General features: G+C 36.2%; 1 non-coding gene across 1 annotated transcript; it reads right to left on the bottom strand.

Annotated features, from left to right (window-relative positions):
- Positions 1-11,644: 11,644 nt before the first annotated feature.
- On the bottom strand, positions 11,645-11,717 carry trnat-ugu (transfer RNA threonine (anticodon UGU)). The gene has a single exon. It is a non-coding gene; the product is annotated as a tRNA-Thr (tRNA).
- Positions 11,718-22,658: the final 10,941 nt, after the last annotated feature.

The raw sequence follows: 22,658 nt of genomic DNA, 5'->3' as shown, positions 1-22,658 counted from the left end.
TCCGGGGATTTTGTCGTCAGGTTAGGCCCTGAGCCTTTTTAGTCACACTATATAATCATGACAAGTAAATATATGCCCCTGGTTTCTTTTCTTTTCAATGTCTGGCAGGTGACTTTATATTTTATCCATATTTTTGTGAGATTTTGGTGTGAAATAATATTTTTATTGCACAACACAATGGCTTAATTTTTTAAAAGTAAATGAATAAAGGTTCTCACATACTCCCCACAATGTATCCATGTGCACATTTGAGTCCATGGCTGTGTTCAAAATGGTACACTAACGTACAGCACACTACAAAGTCAATGAGTGAATACTCGACTACATACTAAAGCATGATGAAGACCGTTCCCACTGAAGTATACTTCCAAGTTTCTCAACATGCATTTGGAACCTACAATGACAAAAACCTGAAGCACACTGAGGCTAAATATCCCAGTTGATTCTCCACCTTTGAAATTTCTGAAAGCATTTTAAGCAAGAAATCAACCAAGTAAAATATCAACATGTGGTCATTTGATCCTTAAAACTCACGTATACACAATTTAATCCGACATTTCAGAGATTCCATATTGTCCTCCATTGTGCTACTGACTAAACTTCAAGTTAACTTCAAACAAGAGCCCTATTTTCACCAAGCATTAAAAAACTAATAGAAGACAAGAAGAGATGCTTGAGCTTTCTTTAACTAAACCATGACAAGATGGAGGTGATTGTCTTTGGTAACAAGGAAAAGAGGACTGCTGTCAGCAAGTATCTGAGTCTGGATCTTTAGAAGATAAAGACCAAGTCAAAAACCTTGGTGTTCTGATTGACTCAGATCTGACATTCAGCATCAGATCAAATCTATCACAAAAACATCTTCTACCACCTAAAGAACATCTCCAGAGTGAAAGGTTTAATGACTCAGAAATGGAATCAGAATTGCTAAATTCTTATCAATTAAGATTAGTTGAAACTGATTACATCAACAAAATAAAAAAAATCATCATTTTAACTTAATCTTTTAAGTTAAGAGAAGCCTCTTTTTAAGTAATGGTTACATAACTATTTTAAATGACAATAACTAAGTTTTTTGAGTCAAAAGTAATATATGTTATTAGGTACTCTTAAATTGTTTCTTTTAATAGACATTAATCATAAAAATCAATTACTTTAAACTCAATTTTTTTGTTTGATTTTAACAAAATTACTTAATGTTGTCTGCAATCAATTTTTAATGTGATGTTAACTTAACGCTTCTTCGTTGAATTAAGATATATTTTCAAGTACTTGAAAAATATTTTTAAGTTAGTTTAACTCAAAATACACCAAAGACAAACAAATTGTGAGTGAGCACAAAAAGCTTAAATGCAGGTCATTTATTGAATAACTGACAACTTCTTAGCAGTTCAAACAGTCACAACTTTGGCAAGTGGCCACGTACAACTTCTAGGTACAAGATTAAGTTAAAACTATCTTGTGTTTCAAATATAAAACCAACACGTTAATCCTGGAGCATTTTAAAATTTTTAGGAAAGTCTTTTTTATCATAAAACCCTACTTCTCACAGAAAGTATAACAGATAAATCTTAAAGGGATCCTCCATTGTTTTTACAAATGTGGCCTTAAACCTTTGAAATGACTTTATTAGCAGATCTATGCTTAACAAAATGCAATATTTTGCACCACTTTTTTTTTTAAATGGGACTCCCGCCATGTTGAAATGATGTCATTAATGACACCAATCGCCCTTTTCAGTCCATTGAGTTCTGTAGGAGGTGAAGCATTCAGGATCATGTAGCAGCTTTTTCAGTGTTGTAACTTGTTGTAATTTTTTGTTTTGCTCTAACAATCAGTTAAAGTTTAAAAAAAGTCCATGTAAATCTTTGTTTACCAAAATTTGATAAACAAAATCTGTGAACCGAAAAAATTTGTGACCACAGGGGGCGACAATTCCAACTGTGCTGTTGTCATTTTGACTGAAAAAACTGACCCTGAATGCTTTCATTCCTATAGAACTCAATGGACTGAAAAGTGCAGTGTCATCAATGACGTCATTTCAACCTGGCACCGCACAGACTCGAAAATGGTAAAGGAGTCCCTTTTAAAAAAAAAGTTAACAAAACAATTATGGTGGAAAGTGCTTTGTTAGGCTTAGATATTCTAATAATGACATTTCAAAGGTTTTTAGGCCACATTTGTGGAGGATCCCTTTAAACAACCAAACAAAAGTTCAGTGATTTCAGGGAAATACATGAAACATAAATGAAAAAATAATTCAGAGACACAAGAAGCTAAATTCTGGTCAACAGTCCAAATGACACACAAACACTTGAAATGTAAGTGTAGCAAAAAGGTTGACCTTTCTTTCCATGTGTAAACTCCACAAACACGTCTAAAATTGGAACAAGTTGAACAACATGTTAAAAACGCATGTAAAGAAACAGTCTTTCAGTGTGGTTCAACCAAGTGTGTTATCCTTTCATGATTTAAAGTGTTACTCATTCAACAAAAGGTCATTTTTGAGGCTCAACACTCTAGGTCTCAACTTATTATCTTCCAGGACCATCAAGACTTTTGGATGAAGTCACAAGTATTGGTCAAGTTTTTATGGTAACTCAGGTGCAGTGCAGAAATTAGTCCAAAAAGCACAGCATACCCTTCAGCCAGTGTGGGGAACTCCACATCTATGTTACCCTCAAGCACAACAGCAACCTTGTCAGTGAAGAAGCCAATAGTATCTGTTGAACCAGCACTAGACAGGAGAAGATCAACTGGTACGTTGTTGATTTCTGGTTCATCTGGCTGTGGCACCTAAAGAAAATAACTACTGTTATACAGTAAATGAAAACCTGCAATGGTTTGATTGAAAAAAAATACTTCCATCACACGTCTTCAGAAATCCAGAGTCATCTTCATGCAGATACGTTGGGAGAGCACGGAGGACAGCAGCACGTTGAATATTAATCTATGGTCTGTAGTGGGTCATGATGTCATTAGATAGCACTGCTCTAGTCTAAAGTCATGGGAGTTCAAACAGAGCTGCTTCACCAAAACTCCCACTTCTATTGTTCTCATACATAAAGTACCACAATCCACTCACCTGGATGTCATAAGATCTGATCAAAGCCTTCTCTGTGTGAGCAGCTTTCCTCCTGAATACATTCAGAAGATGGGGAGATGTTGGTCTAACTCAGCATAGAAATGAGTTTTTAGGTGTGAAATTCTATGAAACTCCAAATAAATCTATAAAAAATAAAAACAATTGTAGCTGTAAAGAAGGGGACAAAAATATAATATGTCACATAAACAACAGTTTACACACAACATGGAGATGGAATGATCTCTGAATTGTCAGATGATTGAAATATCTAGTGAAAGAGGTGGTCATATACTTCCAAACAATATTAAAGAAAATGTTCTAACCTGTGATTCCATCTTAAGGCCATCGTTACAGAAACTCTTTGACATGCAAGTCATCATTGATGACCTCATGGCGTCGTAGAACAAAAGTATTCCATTAACTTAGAAATATTTCAGAGGTTCTAAAGATGTACTGAATCACAAACCAGACTGATGATTCATTATTATGGTTGCTTCCATTTCAGCCTATAGAACAAAAAGAAGAAACAAATAGTGGCTGTACATTAGCAACAATTTCATCTCCACTCAGTAAGATGGTTTTCTGTAGAGAACTACAATGTAAATATAGATGAGACAAAATGAAAACATAATTTAATCAGGAATGTGAGGAGAAATGAACTTTAAAGAGCAGAACCTTCTCCTTTTGAAAATAAACAGTGCAAATGAATCAACCAAACATTAATACCTAAGAGTCTGAAAACTAATCAATGACCAGGAAATAATATCAAACATTTCAAACATTTAGAAGTAAAACCATTTATAATATTTTCCTTACTTTTGGGTTTATGATGTAAATGTAATTTATTATTGGCTGGTGACAGAGAGAAACCTAGAGCTGAGATAGATTTGTATTTACAAACAATGCATAAAAATATTCACTTCTAAAATCAGGAAAACATGAACATTTCCTCAAATTTATTCTAAAAGGCTGCTTTAAGGTGGAAGATTGAGAAACAAGTGCTGGAGCGAGTGAGTCATGTGATCAAATGAGAAATGATAGACTGATGAAAACAATGGTGTTAGGGTGGAATAATAAGTTGGTAGGATGTGAGAAGAAGAAGAAAACGATGCTGTATATGAAGAGAATGATGAATGAGGCGGGGTTTGACTGGACTGATGTGGAGAGGTTGTGTGGTGACAGGAAGAAATGGAAGGTATGGTGAGGGATTTGTACAAATGGGAGTGTCAGAAAGGACCTGAGTATGTGTGGGTGACAGTGAACTTAGAATGAAAGGAGAGTGATTGACTTAGTGAGTAGGTATGAGGGGTGTGGGAAGGTTTTCACTGATTTCAATGACATTTACAAGCGTTGGGAAAACTCCATGTTCAGTGATTTCTAGACATCCCCAAAAATGATGACATCATGGCTTTAAACCTCTTTCATTCACAGATGACGTACTTTTGGTTGATTTACATACGGTGGGCGTGTCAGGAACCTGGACCGGAGAATACGCACATAACTGCATACGCCTAAAAAAGTGCTTAAGGAGAATAGTAATAATCAAATAATAAGAATCCTTTTGTGTCATTATTTGCATGTTTGGTATTGAAGTCATCCAAAAGTAATCAGTTACATCACTATAATATAGTGATAGAGTTAGTTATTGATTCCATTTTTAACAGGTAACTTGTAATTGTACTAATTTTATTTTTAAAGTAACTCTGCTAATCCAGTGGATCATTGAATACAGTGGTTCTAAACGTTTTCTGCTGAACCCACTTTGAAAAATTAAAAACTCCCAGGTCCCCTCAGAGCAAAAAAATGTGAAAAAAAATGTAACCTTTTTTGAAAAAAAAATTAAAAAAAAACCACAAACAAGAAAATTGTAATATTCTTCAAACCTCTAGAAACAATTTACAATTTGTAATCACATATTTCATATCAGTAATACAGCTTTCTATTAATAAAGTGCTCATTGTTTATGATTCATTGAATTGATTTGACGAGTACAGTGTCTGTCAGAAGTACAGTATGTATTCATGTGGGAGTTTAAGTAGAGTTGTCAATTATGGACAAATGAATATGTGTTTGAAGGTTGGATGTACAAAAAATGTCTACATAATCTGTAGTGTTATGAAGGGAAATATTTGTGGGAACAAAGTAAAATAGCGTGTGTGATTTCACTGGTTTATTCCCATAGGACATGTGTATGATGAATTAATAAATAACGCTTGTACCAAAGCAGTGGTTTAGGTAGAATCTGATAAAAGACATAAATTCATAGAAATAATAATATTTATTTAGCATTTCTTAGTGCAGGGGTGATTATTGTGTGTGTGTGTGTGTGTGTGTGTGTGTGTGTGTGTGTGTGTGTCAAAGCTAATGATGAATGGCTCCTTTTCTTGGGGAAAATCCTTTTTAGAATTTATTCTTCCTTTCAATAATTTCTCATGACAAGTTCAGTTTGACAATCTGAGAGACAACCTGTCAACAACTAGAGTAAGTAGTGTCTGATACAGTAATGTCAATACAAATATAGTTTATTATCCAAAAACATGATTATAATAAAAGTCAATACCAAAAGAGATCAATTATTTTCCAAAAAAAAACATTGTAATATACATTGTAATAAATAACAGTTAACCTAATGTAACTTTACATTAATAAACTGTTGTATTCTTATTATCACTCCTCAGTGGGAGGAGTCTTACTCACACACACACACACATCAGAAAACACACACAGTGACATCAACACACTCACACCAGAGACAAACTGTGACACAGTGACGTCATCAACCTGGAACAGGAAGTAGCACGCTCCATACCGCGTTTAATACCAAGAGAGAAACATTAAATAAACGTTATGTAACATCAAATGACTCCAAAATTACAGATGAACACACTTAGTGTGTGTACAAGCTTTGATAAAGTTTCACACACACACACACACACACACACACACACACACACACACACACACACACACACACACACACACACACACACACACACACACACACACACACACACATCTTTGATTTATTAGGTAGACTTATAAGAAAACTAGAACGGATGAACACGAGATCAATAAAAGCATGATTTTTCATTTATGCTGCTTGGAGATAAAAACTGTAGGACATGACCAGTACACTAACTTTATCTATAGTTAATCACCTGCTTCATTTATTATTAACAAGATAGCAAATCATATCTAATGCATAGACAAATGCATTAATTATTCAATATGAATTAATAAATAATTAGAGTTTTAATTCACATTCTATATATTTTTTGAAAGCATAATTAAGTAGAGATTCCAGGCTGATGGGCTGTTCCTATTAGAACATCATCAAGTGTGTGAGGGAACTTCTTCAGCCCTTCTTGTTCCTTTTCAGTAAGTTTCATCTCCACAGACGTATTGTAAGGAAATTACCCAGAGTTCATTGCATTGTGATGTATGTTTAGAATCTCCTGGTAAACCAGCTGGAGACGTTTTAAAAGCCACGTGAAACGAGTGAATAAGTAACACAAACATTGTAACATAGTGAAACATTTGGACAAATACCATATAATTCATTTGTTGTTACAGTTAAAGGTAAAATGACTTTTTGTGTCTTTGTTGCTCCTGTTATACAGGAGATTATATTGACAGTTTATATTGAGATATGTCTAAGTTTTTAGTGTTTTAAAAGAAACCAAGAAAGAACAGGTTTAATGTGTGTGTAAATATATGTGTGTATATATGTTTATATTTGTGTAATTGTAGATACATTGTGTATAGTCTAAGTTGTTGTATTGTGCTTCACATGCTAATGTGACAGTGAGTGGCTTTGCTTTGTAGTTTGTTTCTTTTTTGATTTGTGTAAATTTGTTTATTATCTCTGAGTAACTTTTTACGACTCGACTAAAATGTAGTTTGTGGAAAAAAAAAATAAGAATGAGATTGTAAATGATTCCAATAGTATCAGTAGTGAACTGGCTCCATCATGTAGCCTATAGGGAGGTAAATACATTTATGACACTGTTTAATGCATAAAATAAACAGTAACTGAACAGTGAACCCTGAAGATTTTTACTCTGAGAACAAAACAAAACTAACAAAATGTATTTACTGGACACAGAAATAACACTTTTTATTTCTAGTGCTTCAAGCCCTCACAGCCTCACATAATCCATCACTAACCAGCTGACATCAGACCAGTCCTCCAGGAATGGTCCCAGTCCTCCAGGAATGGTCCCAGTCCTCCTCCAGGAATGGTCCCAGTCCTCCAGGAATGGTCCCAGTCCTCCAGGAATGATGGTCCCAGTCCTCCAGGAATGGTCCCAGTCCTCTTCCAGGAATGGTCCCAGTCCTCTAGGAATGGTCCCAGTCCTCCAGGAATGGTCCCAGTCGTCCAGGAATGGTCCCAGTCCTCCAGGAATGGTCCCAGTCCTCTAGGAATGGTCCCAGTCCTCCAGGAATGGTCCCAGTCCTCCAGGAATGGTCCCAGTCCTCCAGGAATGGTCCCAGTCCACCAGGAATGGTCCCAGTCCTCCAGGAATGGTCCCAGTCCTCCTCCAGGAATGGTCCCAGTCCTCCAGGAATGGTCCCAGTCCTCTTCCAGGAATGGTCCCAGTCCTCTAGGAATGGTCCCAGTCCTCCAGGAATGGTCCCAGTCGTCCAGGAATGGTCCCAGTCCTCCAGGAATGGTCCCAGTCCTCCAGGAATGGTCCCAGTCCACCAGGAATGGTCCCAGTCCTCCAGGAATGGTCCCAGTCCTCCTCCAGGAATGGTCCCAGTCCTCCTCCAGGAATGGTCCCAGTCCACCAGGAATGGTCCCAGTCCTCCAGGAATGGTCCCAGTCCTCCTCCAGGAATGGTCCCAGTCCACCAGGAATGGTCCCAGTCCTCCAGGAATGGTCCCAGTCCTCCTCCAGGAATGGTCCCAGTCCACCAGGAATGGTCCCAGTCCTCCAGGAATGGTCCCAGTCCTCCTCCAGGAATGGTCCCAGTCCTCCAGGAATGGTCCCAGTCCTCCTCCAGGAATGGTCCCAGTCCTCCAGGAATGGTCCCAGTCCTCCTCCAGGAATGGTCCCAGTCCTCCAGGGATGGTCCCAGTCCTCCAGGAATGGTCCCAGTCCTCCAGATGAGCTACTCTGTGTCTGAGTTTAACTGACTCTGTGCTTTTAAAGCATCCTTGTTGTTCTACTGGTTCTCCTTCACTGAGTTCTAATCACTGCTGGTCACATGGAAAGTTTACAATCTATTCACATGGTCCAACCTGTGGAACAGCACATCTATACTGTAGCTCTACCACCACCTCCTGGCTCTATATAGATACTACATTTACCTGCTCTTATTACAAGATGTTTAACTGATAATATCATCTGCTTTGCTGAAATGATTGATTCTCAATATTTAATGGTTTCACAAACCAAAAGGTTGTTTTCTGCACTAATTTACTCTTAAACCAGCAGCTGTTTTCAGACAGAGAACCTGTAAATTAACATCTTTAAGAATGAAACTAATAATGTAAGTTTAGTAAAGTTTACTGACGTTAGCTCAGGTATGTAGCCTGTGCTACTAAAACTATCTAAACAGAGGCTCATTTAGCTTTTTAAATACTTTAAAGTGACTAAATAAACTTTTTAATAAGTCTATGAATGAGATCCTTCTGTTTCCTGTTTATTTATTTTTTCCTCTCAACAATGTGTAGCTGTCACAGAGCCATCCAGATAGAGCTGTTATTATATTCTAATTCTACCATAAACTGTCATAAATGTATCTACATCGTCTCCTTCAAAAACTCTAAACCCAACCTGGCAACACAGCTGTTGTTGACTTGTCCTGTGTTATATGTGTAGTTTATTTATTGTTTGATTTAAGCCCATTTAGTTATTCATTCATTATATAGAATTAGATGAAATCAATAATATTGATTATGTGTAAAGGAGGACAAACATTACTCAGAGAGACTGTTGTCATGGCAACAATCTGAGGGAGGTGTGTCTACTTTCTTCTTCTATGAATAAACTTTTCTTTCTTTTTCCCAAAATGTTTTTCCCACAATTCAACTTTCTGGATCAATAATTAGAATAATGATTATTGACAGTAAATCAGTTTTTATTGCTCATTGATTTGAATGAGTTTATTTGTGTGACTGATTTGATGGATTGTAATGGCTCCTTATTGAGTTGTGCACATTTTATTAGAAAACATAATATATTGTTATAGTTTCTTTGTGTGTGATTCTAAATGAATGAATGACTCCATACTTTACTTCATATAATCACTTTAGGAGTTTTTTAATGTTTCAGACGTGTTTATCATTGTGTAACACATACACATACTGATAATAACAGAAAACATGCTCATTAAACTGAACTGTTCCTGGACTGTAACTATGGTGATCTGGTGAATGTGACCAAATATAAACACAACTAACCACATCTGTAGAACACAAACTACTATCTCATTATATACTGTACGTTCCCCACAGATGAGCCCTACATATTTGTACACAGACTGGGTGACACTGGGAACACCAGCTGGAGACTTTTCTGTCTATGGAAACCACAGATTGAGCACCGCCTACTTTTGTCCTTGTCCCTCCAGCCTGATGTCTTCTTATGGCTGTATGATGGTAGTGTTGTGTTTTTATATCACACATCTTCTCATTGCATCAATGAAATGCATATGTAGTTGTGGTGTGTCCTCCATCCTTACTGTATATGTGGAATGAGCAGTTCTTTGTCCAGCTCCTTGATGAATAGCTGCTGTGCATTGTTTAGAACACTCATGTAATCAGGGTGTTGTTAACATCCACCATATTGTACCAGAGCACCATTGACCACCTCTGTGTTCTTCACTTCCATGAGTTGTTGTTAACCATCTCATCCTCCTTCTGTTTGTTTCTTCTTCTGACTGCTGTCCTCCACTGTTGTGTCATCATACATAGTCCTCAGGAGGACCACAGACTTTCCTTTCTTCTGCACAAAGCTCACCATGGTCATGTTGACATCTCCTGTGATGTGGAGGACCTCATGATGGGTGGTATGTTTGACTTATTCTGACAATGACTCCACACGATGAATAGTTTCTTCTCATGGAGCTTCTTCTTCTCTCCAAGTTGGTGCATTTTAGAACCTCCTCAGTTATATTGAACATATCCCAGGAATCTTTTGGTGAAACTACTGTGGATCCAGATGTTGGTCCTGGGAAGCTTCTTGTTCTATGATGAGTGGATGGATTCTCATTCCTTTATAGAACTTTATGAAACACATAAACTGGGTCGTCGTCCTCATAAGCAGTTTCAGACTCAGCATAAGAACCAATAATATCCTCATTCTTCTCATCTGGTCCCACCTGCACCATCTTTAGAACCATTTTAGCAGTAAATCATCAAACAGTCATAAATCCCAGCTTTCAGGTAAAAGGACTTGAAATGGACAGAGCTCCCATGCAAGGCACCAGTCAACCATTAAAACATCTTGCTCAAAGACACTTTGGCACATAGCAGTGTGATCAGAAGAAGACCTCTGGATAAGAAGACTACCCCTGTACTACCTGAGCAACTGTAAATATGTTCTAAATAACAAACGTTTCAAAGGTTCCCACTAAATATTATAGTTAAATTATACGAGTCATTTCTGACCCACATGAAGCTCTGCAGGGTGTGGGTCAATTATAATTCTGTAATTGATAATTCATTTCAATTATGACATAATTATAATTATAATTTAAAAAATATGTTGCTGTTTTAATTGTATTTAAATTAGAAATTAGTTAATAGATAATTGACATTGTAATTGTAATTGCCATAAAAATTCTATAAAAATTCTCAATAATGATTTAGCGCTAAAGTGTGGAACCATGTTACAGTTCTATGTACAGTAGTTCTACACATATGTAGTTAATAATTAATAAAATATGTTTCATATCAAACTGTCCCACATTTTAATATTTAAAAAAAAAATAATCTAGGGGTAAAAAATGCTCAGACTTTCACACCAAAAATATTAAAACCTATATTTTCATTGATTATGAATCCTGACAAGGTAATCAATAGATAGGAAATAAATTACATGTTATAGTGTATTTTACAGCTGATTTAGGACCTGTTAGCATTAGAGATGCTGTTAGCATTAGAGATGCTAACAGAAAGCTTAACTTTTATTAGGTTATTTATTTTAGGCTCAGTAATTGTGATTAATTGTAATTAAACAATAGTAATTAAGAACATAAATGTAATTGAGTTCCTGAGGCTAAAACATTATCATAAATGAATTGTAATTGAAAATGTAATTGAGTCCAACCCTGCAGCTCAGTAAGAACAGCTGTGTGTCCTTCAGAATAAAAGTCAACTTCCACGTTACCACAGAAGTGTGTGATGATGAAGATGATGAAGAAACGCTTTGGTCAGATATGTGCAGCAGGGACTGAAGGAGACCACGCCCCCTGCTGTCACAGCTGGGAGTTACCATGGAGACGCTTCAGCTCACTTGGAAAGTGACGCTTTCCATTTAAACCAATCCTAGAGCAGTTAAAGGGTGTGAACAAACCATTAGCCCCGCCCCCTGTAGGTAATAGTGAGTGAAGGCCTCAGTGAGAATTGAACTCACGACCCCTGGTTTACAAGACCAGTGCTCTACCCTCTGAGCTATGAGGCCCTGTGTGTGTGTGTGTGTGTGTGTGTGTGTGTGTGTGTGTGTGTGTGTGTGTGTGTGTGTGTGTGTGTGTGTGTGTGTGTGTGTGTGTGTGTGTGTGTGTGTGTGTGTGTGTGTGTGTGATAGCTATGATAAGATCAGTGCTGTTATTGAGGAAGTTTAGTATTATTTGTGCCATAGTATCTAGTCATCTTCCCCCTCACAGTGTTTCCTGATCCCAAATGGGGTCCTGACCCCCAGGTTGAGAACCCTTGTGTTAAAGAATACTGCAGAGCCTTCATGTAGTTCTGAGCTGCCTGCAGCCAATCAGAGCCACTCATGGAGGGTTTGAAGCTACAAATGCTGCAGGGTGAGAAAACACACACACACACACACACACACACACACACACACACACACACACACACACACACTGATCATCTGTAGTTTAAAGATGTGTAGCTCTGTGGGCCTGTACTACAAAGCTGGATACGTATATCCTGGATTTATCTCTGTTAGTGGGTTTCACCTAACCAAACATTCTCTGTCAGAGAGCAGCTGCACTATGAACTGAGATATCAACTCACTCTCTTAACCCAGGTGATGTCAGCCTGGCTACGTGCACGCTCCTGTGACAGGACCCCCACACTTTGTGCTTTATGTTCCTGCTGAGGCTGTCAGCGTCACCACAGTGTATAATGAATGAATGAATGATCTGATTGGTCCGTGGATCAGCTGACTAGGCATTTTGCAAAGATTATCATTCAAAAGGCTCTGAAAATCCCTCTCATGCTGTATCTTTTTTCTCTTACAGTTCAATCTTAATGTCAACAACAGTAATGATAGTGTGTGGTCTTATCTTGGTCCTCAGTTTAGAGGGAATTCAAATTCCTTCATCAAATCCTAATTTTTTTACCAATTTCAAAGGCTACCAATCAATAGCCTTTGTTCAGTCAGCTCTCAACAAACACACATGTATCTTAACCACATGCTAGTTGTGCTACAGTTGTTATATCATGCTTTAAAGCTGCAGTATGTAGAATCCTGAGACGCTCCACACTCCCCCCTCCCCTCCTGAAAAACTCACCAGACTTCTTGTGAACTCTTGCGTACACACACACACACACACAACTGTGGAACTCTTTGTGACTGTTTTCTCCATAGAGACTAGTAACAAATGTAGAGACTTTATCTTGTGTTATTGGAGAGTTTTCTGATGTTTTAGAGACATAAAAGCATGTATCACTCACTGCTGTGAGGACAGTAAGAGGCTCAGAGCCACAGCTGATCAGAGCAGACACACTCCACACTGCAGATGAGATGTGTCTGTTCTCTGTCTCCACCTTAGATAATGTTTCTCTTAGTTTTACAAGCTATTTATCTCGTTTGTTATCACTCTCTGTCTGACTCAGGGCAGACTGTGCACGGACTGAAAGCAGATCAAGTGAAGTCCACCACACACACAGAGTCAGAGGAACCTCTGTGACTCTGTTCCTCATGAACATGTTTGTGCCTTTATTCTGTTGCTTCTCCACCTCAGTCTTCATTTTTCCTCTTGATTTGACAGAAGTCACGTTAGAGATTTCTGCTGGAATATAAAGCCATGAGACTTTATCTACTCTCAGATCAAGAACACACTGACTTTTGACGAGCAGCTCAAGCAGCCAATAGTAATGCTTAAAACAGCTCATTGGATGGCCCCATTGTTAGAAAGAACTCTGATTGGCTGACATCCATTCTGTATTGATAAACTTCATTTTCAGAGCCTGGAGAAGGAGAAGAGATTCACTGTCTACTCAGAACACTTTGGATTACAATATGCTCAAAGATGATTATGGATTTTTCACCAAATAACATTAACAAAAAAAAAAAAAAAACATACTGCAGCTTTAAGCTACGGGATGAGTACTGCTGAATTTTCTACTGCCAACTTTCTAGATGTTTAGAACCGTGATTGTTTTAACTCATAACCATATTTTTATACATTTTTCAGAGTGTGGTGCTAATAACGCCAAGGTCATGGGTTCAAACCCCATACTGACCAGATATTAATCAAGGACCATAAACCTGCTTTCATGTGTTGTAAATGTTAGTGTATGAGTCAGAAAGGACAAGGTATGAATATGTATACAATAAACACAGATAAAGAATATCTAAACTGTTAATCATTCCCAAACCTGGAAGAAAATTCACAAATAGCCAAAAATCTAGAATGACTGTCAGTAAAGAAGCTTCTTTTTGACATCTTAATAAATCAGCAAGTAGGACAAATACCAATTTATTGATGAATAATCCCAGAACAATTTAGGTTAAATACTAATAATACTTACTTTGTATGTGTATGCCTTGTGTATTCAGGTGTCCAACCATCATTTTGTATCCACAGTTGTGATGGAGCTGCAGAATGTAGGTTATACTTTCATCCAAATCATTGTCTTACAATGTAGTGAATAAATCATGGACTCTGTTTATCCAAAACAATGAGAAAGGTCACAATAGACATGAAATGAAAACTGTCTGTGAAATGATCTAACCATTGTATGTAATAAAAACTCATAGACTAATAATAATGTAGCCTATTTTTAATGATCAAACATGTACATATATTAACACACTATAGCTACAACTGTGCTTGTTTTGAGATTAATAAAACTATCCAGATAAAAGTGAAGGTCGTCATTTGGTGAAATGTTTTCAACTTCATCAGCTAAAGCTCGTAAGTCATTCACTAAAACTCTGAAATCAGCCATCTTCACTTCTTCATCTAAGCCACGCCCATCTGCTGCAACAGGAAGTGGATCTGATTGGGATGAGACTGAGGTTAGTCCCTCCTACCTCATTAGCATATGTACACAGAAATGTGGAAATAAATAAAAGTAGAAATAAATAAATACATGTAGAAATCAATTTAAGACATTGAATTATTCATGTCCCATTTATTCATTTATTCACACATTTAATTATCTAATTTATTCCAATATTTATTTATACATTTATTTATTTATACATTTAACAGGTTTGGTCCTCCATACTCCCTGAGCACCAGTCAAACAAAGTTATGTTTATACACTGTAAAATTCAATAAGTTGACTTTACTTAAAAAAAATATGCAAACTTGCTGCCTTAAAAAAACTAATTTTTGTTGACTTAAGTTAATTAGATTTGATTAACTTATTTATTGTCAGATAACAATACTCAAATGAACCTAAATAATTGAATTATTATAACTTAGTAATTTTGAGTTAACAGTACTCAATTTAACTTGAATAATTGGATTGTAATAACTTGTTTATTTTGAGTTTACAGCACTCAAATTAACTTAAATAAATTAGATTAAAGTAACTTATTTATTGTGGGCTTTCAGTACTCAAGTGATAGCTTAGTTCTTTTAAGTTTTTCTCCATCACATTCAGCTGTTGAAATAAAACAATTCTATAATAGAATGAGAATAGAGCAGGATATAAAAACTCAAGAACAATGAATGGATTAACAGTGGGTTTAAAATTTATTTTCAACAATGCATTTAACAAGACACATGGCACTAAACTGTTCTTTATGCTCGTTATGAAGGCAAAAATCACCAAATGTACTACATCATTTGAATTAAACATTAGCTTCAAACAATTAAACTAAAATCTTTTAGTTACCTTGTAACATGCTGTAGCTTTGGACAAAAAAGAAAAACAAAAGTTCTCTATGCAGAATATAAAATAATCATGTTGATGAAACAGTTAAAAGAAACATTATTTTCAGAGCAAATCTCAGAGAATCTTTATAAAATAATATTTCTTACTTCAGTAAGTTAGGTTTATGTTTGGTGCCTGTACTTTTAAGTAATAATCTGAAACCCAATGACAAAAGCACATTAACAAAAATAAATTCCTGTTTGTCCGCTCTTCAAAATAAAAACAAATCAAGACTGAAACCACAATTAACACTGGTTTCATCTTTTGGGCAACATTGATCAAACAAATAACACTTTTTCAAACAATACAAATATATTTGAAATTCAAATTTAACTTCAACATTATACCTAGAACATAACTTTAAACTTTAAACACGGAAAGTTAGAACTTTTTAATAGAAATAAGAACAATATTCTTACTAACAGTAAGTTTTGGTACTGTATGAACTGGTCTACATCAGTAGTTTATTTTTCAAACCTAGCAATTTTGGGGGGAGGGCTTTGCTTCCCAATCCAAGCATGACGGCTTGAATGAACGTGAACGTGTTTGCCATGCATTTTGGGTAATCTAAGTGAAGGGCATATATAAGGCAAGGCAAGGCAAGGCAAATTTATTTATATAGCGCATTTCATACTCAAGGCAACTCAATGTGCTTTACATGATAAAACATTCAATTGTTTAAAATCAATAAGAACATTTAAATCAATAAGAACATTTAAAATCATCAGTAAAATCAATTAAAATCATCAGTAAAATCATCATTACATCAACAACATGACATAAAATCTCTCTCTCAATCATATGCAGTAGAGAAAAAAAGTGCCTTTAACTTTGATTTAAAATGTTCACATTAGATACTGACTTCAGCTCTGCTGCAGTTTGTTCCACTTCTTTGCAGCATAACAACTAAAAGCAGCATCACCATGTTTACTGTGAACTCTGGTCTCCACTATCTGACCTGTGTCCATAGATCTCAGAGACCTGCTGGGTTCATACCTGACTAACATGTCACTGATGTATTCTGGACCAAACCCATTCACAGATTTATACACCAGCAGCAGAACTTTAAAGTCTATTCTGAGGCTGACTGGGAGCCAGTGTAAAGACTTTAAAACTGGAGTAATGTGTTCTGACCTCTTTGTTCTGGTTAAGACCCGAGCTGCAGCGTTCTGAACCAGCTGTAGCTGTTTGATGCTCTTTTGGGGGATTCCTGTCAGAAGACCATTACAATAGTCCAGTCTGCTGGAGATAAAAGCATGGACCAGTTTCTCCTGATCTTTCTGAGTCATTAAACCTTTCACTCTGGAGATGTTCTTTAGGTGGTAGAAGATGTTTTTGTGATAGATTTGATCTGATGCTGAATGTCAGATCTGAGTCAATCAGAACACCAAGGTTTTTGACTTGGTCTTTATCTTCTAAAGATCCAGACTCAGATACTTGCTGACAGCAGTCCTCTTTTCATTGTTACCAAAGACAATCACCTCCATCTTGTCATGGTTTAGTTGAAGGAAGTTTTCACTCATCCAGCAGTTTACTTTTTCTAAACAGTCACACAACACCTCAATGGGACCATAGTCATCTGGGTTCAGTGATAGATATAGTTGTGTGTCATCTGCGTAGCTCTGATAATCAACCTTACAGTTCTGTAAAATTTGTCCTAAAGGAAGCATATAAAGGCTAAACAGAAGAGGTCCAAGAACAGATCCCTGAGGAACCCCACAGGACATTGGTAATCTGTCAGATTCAAAGTTTACAATGTTTACAAAATAGCTTCGCTCCTCCAAGTATGACTTAAACCATTGCATTACTTTTCCATTTAGTCCAACCTATGTTTGCAATCTGTGCAACAAAATTGTATGATCTACAGTGTCAAATGCAGCACTTAGATCCAACAGAATGAGAACAGATACTTTTCCTGAATCAGTGTTCAACCTTATGTCATTGATCACTTTGATAAGAGCAGTTTCAGTGCTGTGATGAGAACGAAAACCTGACTGAAATTTATCAAATATTTTGTTGAATGTTAAGAATTGACTCAGTTGGTTGAAGACCACCTTCTCAATGATCTTGGCCATGAATGGAAGGTTCTGATTGGTCTATAGTTAGCCAGTATAGAGGCATCCAGTGTTCTCTTTTTTAACAGCGGTTTCACAGCAGCTACTTTCAGGGATTTTGGTACGGTGCCTGATTGGAATGAGCAGTTAATTATCTGACAATAATCAGTGATAATTGACTTTACAACAGTTTTAAAGAAGTTTGAGGGTATTGTGTCAAGGCAACACGTTGATGGATTCAGCTGCTGAACAGTTTCCTCTATTGTTTTTGGGTTCACTGTAATAAACTCTAACATTGTAGTTGACTCATCCCTCAGTGGTTGAAGCTGTTCAAGCTTTTTGTGATTTTGCTGGTTTGTTCTGATGTTTGACCTTATTGATTGTATTTTTTCATTGAAATATACAGTAAATTCATTGCATTTTCCAGCTGACAGTAATTCAGGGGCTATCTGATCTGGGGGGTTGTGAGCTTTTCAATTACAGAAAACAACGTGCGAGAGTTGTTGACATTTTTGGCAATAATTTCAGAAAAGTATTGCTGCCTTGCTTTGAACAAGCCATCATTGAATTTTCGCAGACTTATTTTGTACAGTTCTAGATGAATTTGGAGTTTTGTTGATCTCCATTTACGCTCAGCTCTTCTACAGTCAGATTTCAAATTCTGCATTATCTCAGTCCTCCTCCAAGGTGTTTTCTGTGTGTTTGGTTTTCTCTTAGTTTTGATTGGAGCCACCACATCTATGACATTACAGACTTTTCTATTATACTCATCCAGAAGATCATCAACTGTCTCAGCACTCAATGTTGGTGTCATTGCTATGGCTTCCATAAACTGTGCACTTGTGTTCTCATTTATGTACCTTTTCTTTAAACACACATAACTAGGGGGAACAGATGTTACAGTCTCTAGGTCAAAAAAGACACAGAAATGATCAGATAGAGCTAAGTCTCTTACATCAACAGCAGAGATATCAACACCTTTAGAGATAACCAGATCCAAAGTGTGACCTTGAGTGTGTGTCGGACCAGTCACATGTTGTATAAGACCAAAAGTATCCATTAAAGCATACAGTTCTTTGGCAGTATTGTCCATGTTATTGTCTACATGAATATTTAAGTCACCTGTTATTATTAAAAAGTTGTATTCAGTGCATACAACTGACAGCAGTTCAGCAAACTCATCCATGAATTCTCCAGAATATTTTGGGGGTCTATAAACGACTAAAGCCCAAAGATGAGGCAGACTGCCTGGGGAAAGTCCCTAATATTGTCCATGACAGTACCTCCCTCAATGATGATGGCATTGGAAATGGGTTGGAAGTGCACTGCATTTAGAAGCTGTTGCTGAGGATCTTCACTGACAACTGTCACTGAGGCGAGGACCTCTTCTTTAGTTGTATCCTGCAAGAGAAGCACACACACATGTTTTCAATCTGGTCTTCTTTTAGGGTAAAAATCCCCTGGTGCAAATAATTGACATTGTATTTTAATTCTGTAGACTGGCTTGTACCCCCTTGTGGCGCAATTTGAAACCTATTTTGAAATATGTTTTAAATAATGTAGCATCATCTATTGAATGCAACATTACACAACAACTAAGTGCTACCATGTTTAATTATAAGATTACAATTTCTCTTTGCTGACACATTCATTAAAAGCAATGTACAACACAAAGTGTGTCCAGTAGTAAAAGCAAACATTAAAATAAAATAGGCTATATTTCCAAAATACACAGGAAAATCATTTTTTTCTAATTCAGTTACTTTTCCAGGAATTTCATGATGGTGGGTCCACAGTTAATTACATTTGTACTACAAACCAGTTTACTCGGGATTCTGATCAGTTTTGAGTGGAATCATAATCAACCTGATTCTGATCAACTGAAAATAATTATATTTTAAATAAAATGTGATTTGACAATACATTCAGATCAATATGTTTCATTCTTTCAATATGTTACTTACATAGCAAGTCTTGTACACTTCACTGGAGTCATCACCAAGTAGAATAGGAAGGCCTTTGAGGACAACAGAACCAAGTGCTGTCACATCTGGTGACTAAAAATACACAGAACAGACAAATTAAGAACTTCTAGCATTTTGAGGATGTGGGGGGAATACAGTGTGTTGATATACTGTTCTGTATTTACTCAGTGCATGCTTATCTTAGAGATAGGGCTTTAATTTTACTAGTATAATTGTTCATATATAAACATCCCACTTTCCCTGTAAACATTTTGTGTTAATACAAAATCAACATTTTAATTAAATGTAAAATGAAATGCCCCAGTGCAAGCATTAAGCAGAAAAAGCACTCACTTGAAATGGGCAAACAACCATATGGTGGTACTTTTTTGTTACTAAGAATGACATAAAATCCTGTTGGATGAATAGTCCCCAACTGGTATAGGTAGCGAAAAATGATTTTAAAGAGCACATTTAAACTGTTGAAGTGATTAAGTCAGTGTACTCATGGATACATATCATTGGTCACATGTCTTGCTTGCTCTCCACAGCAGCATGTAGACAGCGTGACTTGTATGTGACAGAGGCCTACGGTGCATTGCCGCCACCCATTATAATGGAGTGTAATTTACTCAAAATCTGAAAAAGCACAACAGGACTCTTACCATCCAGTTTATGTGGCACAACAAGTCGGTCAGTTTTTGTCCTGACATTCCTTTTTTGGATCTGAAAAGTTCAATGAAGTGTGGGGTATGTTGGTCTAGGGCTTTGTAAAAGTCTCCTTCAAGATTCTTACTTGTGATGCGATTAAACTCAGCAACAACCTGAAAAATGGATAGGGGAGGGAGGGAGAGGGATAGCAACATTAAGCTTGCCATCAATCAATTTATATTGTAGCAAATCTAAGAACTTAACATATGAAACTATGGTGAATAATACATAACTACTTATAATATTACACAAATAACGTTACTTCACATAATGCTAATAAAATCATTTTACTAATTTGTATAGTGCAAGAGTTATTTTTTCATGAAGATAATGTCCATGTATGGTATCCATGTTTTGTGCATATATAACTGCACATATATATAAAATGTGCAGTTATTTTATATATATATATATATATATATACAGATTTTTTTAAATCACAAACTAAAAGGTGAAATCATTTTTTTTTTAAATTAATGTAGTTGATTATTTTTGAACAAATAGACAATAAAATATATAATCCAACTGTAGTGGTGTTATTTTATGTCTATTACCCCAACCCATGAAACAAATACAAATATTGAATGATATACCTTTAATTGCTGAGACTGGGTAATGGGTGAACAGTTGACCCTCTGCTTCAGCCTGAATGGGGGACTGTGAAAAAGAATATCCAATTAAGGCAATAATTTCAAATATATACCCATACATGACTAACCTTCAACAAATCACTGTCATAACTGTGTCCAAATATCAGAGATATGTATTTTATAGCTTATTTTATATTGAATTGCTCATTTTAGTATAGTGCTTTTGCCATTTCACAGAACAGCATGAATGCAGTTAGACACATTCTGAGTGTGCCCTAATCCAGACCTTCCCCTAAACAAGACATACTACAGAACTCATTCACACGTTCTGTCCCTGAGAGGAGTAAAAGACAAAACAAGCTTAACACTGGTTTACACTATACAACTGCAATATAAAATCCTGATAGAATTTAATTATTCAAGTCACCAATTCTTTTTAAAAAGGTGAAAATATAATCTAAGACGGTACATTGCAATCCAATAGGAAACTTTTTCAACACAAAATTATAAACACAGAAATAGGCATCAATATGGTGCCACTAATAATCTATTGCAGGAGATTATATACAGATTTTCATAATTTCTATCATTCTATATTAATAACTGAGTTTAGTGATAAAAATGTAATGATATAGAATAAAGTATATATAAAGATAATAAAGATATAAAATATTCTGTAAACGTCAATAAAATACCTCAAACGTTAAAATCAAGATTGTTCACTAATGCACAAAAAACACTTAATGCACATGATGTGTCCTATATTATATAACTCAAAGTTAGTAATAATAATATTTTTTTCTCGTGTGCCGTGGTTTATTCTTTGTAGCTATCCTAAATCGTAAAAATGTGTTTTATTTAGTAAATTAAAAATGTGTATAATTTAAACCTAATAAAATAAAATAAATGGTTGATAATTTTATTCATTTATTTATTTATTTAATGATAATTGTTTAATAATAATTGTATTTTTCTCAATCATGTTATTTTTTTTAGTGTAATAATTGAACTTGTAATCACATTTCGATTAATTGAACAGCCCTACTAGAAAGAATGAGAACAGCTCCAAATATACAGCCAGGCCTGACTCTCCACTGTGAGACCATGTTTGAAGGGATGCAATAACATGGGGCACGCCATCCACTCCTCTGATTGATTAATGCATGTTCAAATAGCTTCACATTTTCAGTGCAGGTTGATCAGACGGGGGTAGCAGTATATACGGAGAAAATCACGTGCAAGTAGAAATGACACGTGCGCAGAGCAGCAGCTGCTGCAGCGCACATCCAATTAAGGTCATACACTGGACCCAATAAGGTCCGTGTATTTCACGGCCAATAAAACACTCTCTCTCTCACTTGTGTCAAAGCGGGACAACGTCTCAATTTGCGGGACGTGTGAAAAGCACTAAAAATGCGGGACTGTCCCGCGCAAAGCGGGACATCTGGTCACCCTACACACAGTTTGCTATCACACAACCACAAGAGGAGAGAGGAAAAAAGAGGAAAATATGTACTTACCAAAGTGAACTCAACACAAGTACTCCCACAACGCCGACGATAACTTCAAAATGCGCGCCGCTCACCACTCTCTGAGCATCAAAGATGGCCGTTTGCGTGTACGGGAATGTTCTGGAAAGCGCGAAGTTGATGAGGCAGATCTGCGCATGTCTGAAAGAACCCGCAAAGGACACTGGGTACAATTCATTTTTTTTTCTAATTTGACTTAACTAGGATACATTAAGTTAAGCAAGTTCTTAAACTCCAAATTACTGCTTACTTATTTAAAAATAGTGTTCATAACAAGTTGATGAAAACTGAGTTTGGTTCACTTATCATATTTAATTAATTTGAATGTTAGCATTTACAGTGTAGAAATACACAAAAAGAGGATTTAAAAGACATTCATCATTTAAAACTACAATTATGAATAAAAATAAAATATGTTTAAAGTGTTGATG

The sequence above is a fragment of the Gouania willdenowi genome, unplaced genomic scaffold, assembly GCF_900634775.1.
Source record: "Gouania willdenowi unplaced genomic scaffold, fGouWil2.1 scaffold_410_arrow_ctg1, whole genome shotgun sequence".
NCBI classification, from domain to species: Eukaryota; Metazoa; Chordata; class Actinopteri; order Blenniiformes; family Gobiesocidae; genus Gouania; species Gouania willdenowi.
The sequence above is the reverse complement of the archived record's forward strand: the minus strand, read 5'-3'. Positions and strand labels throughout refer to the sequence as shown.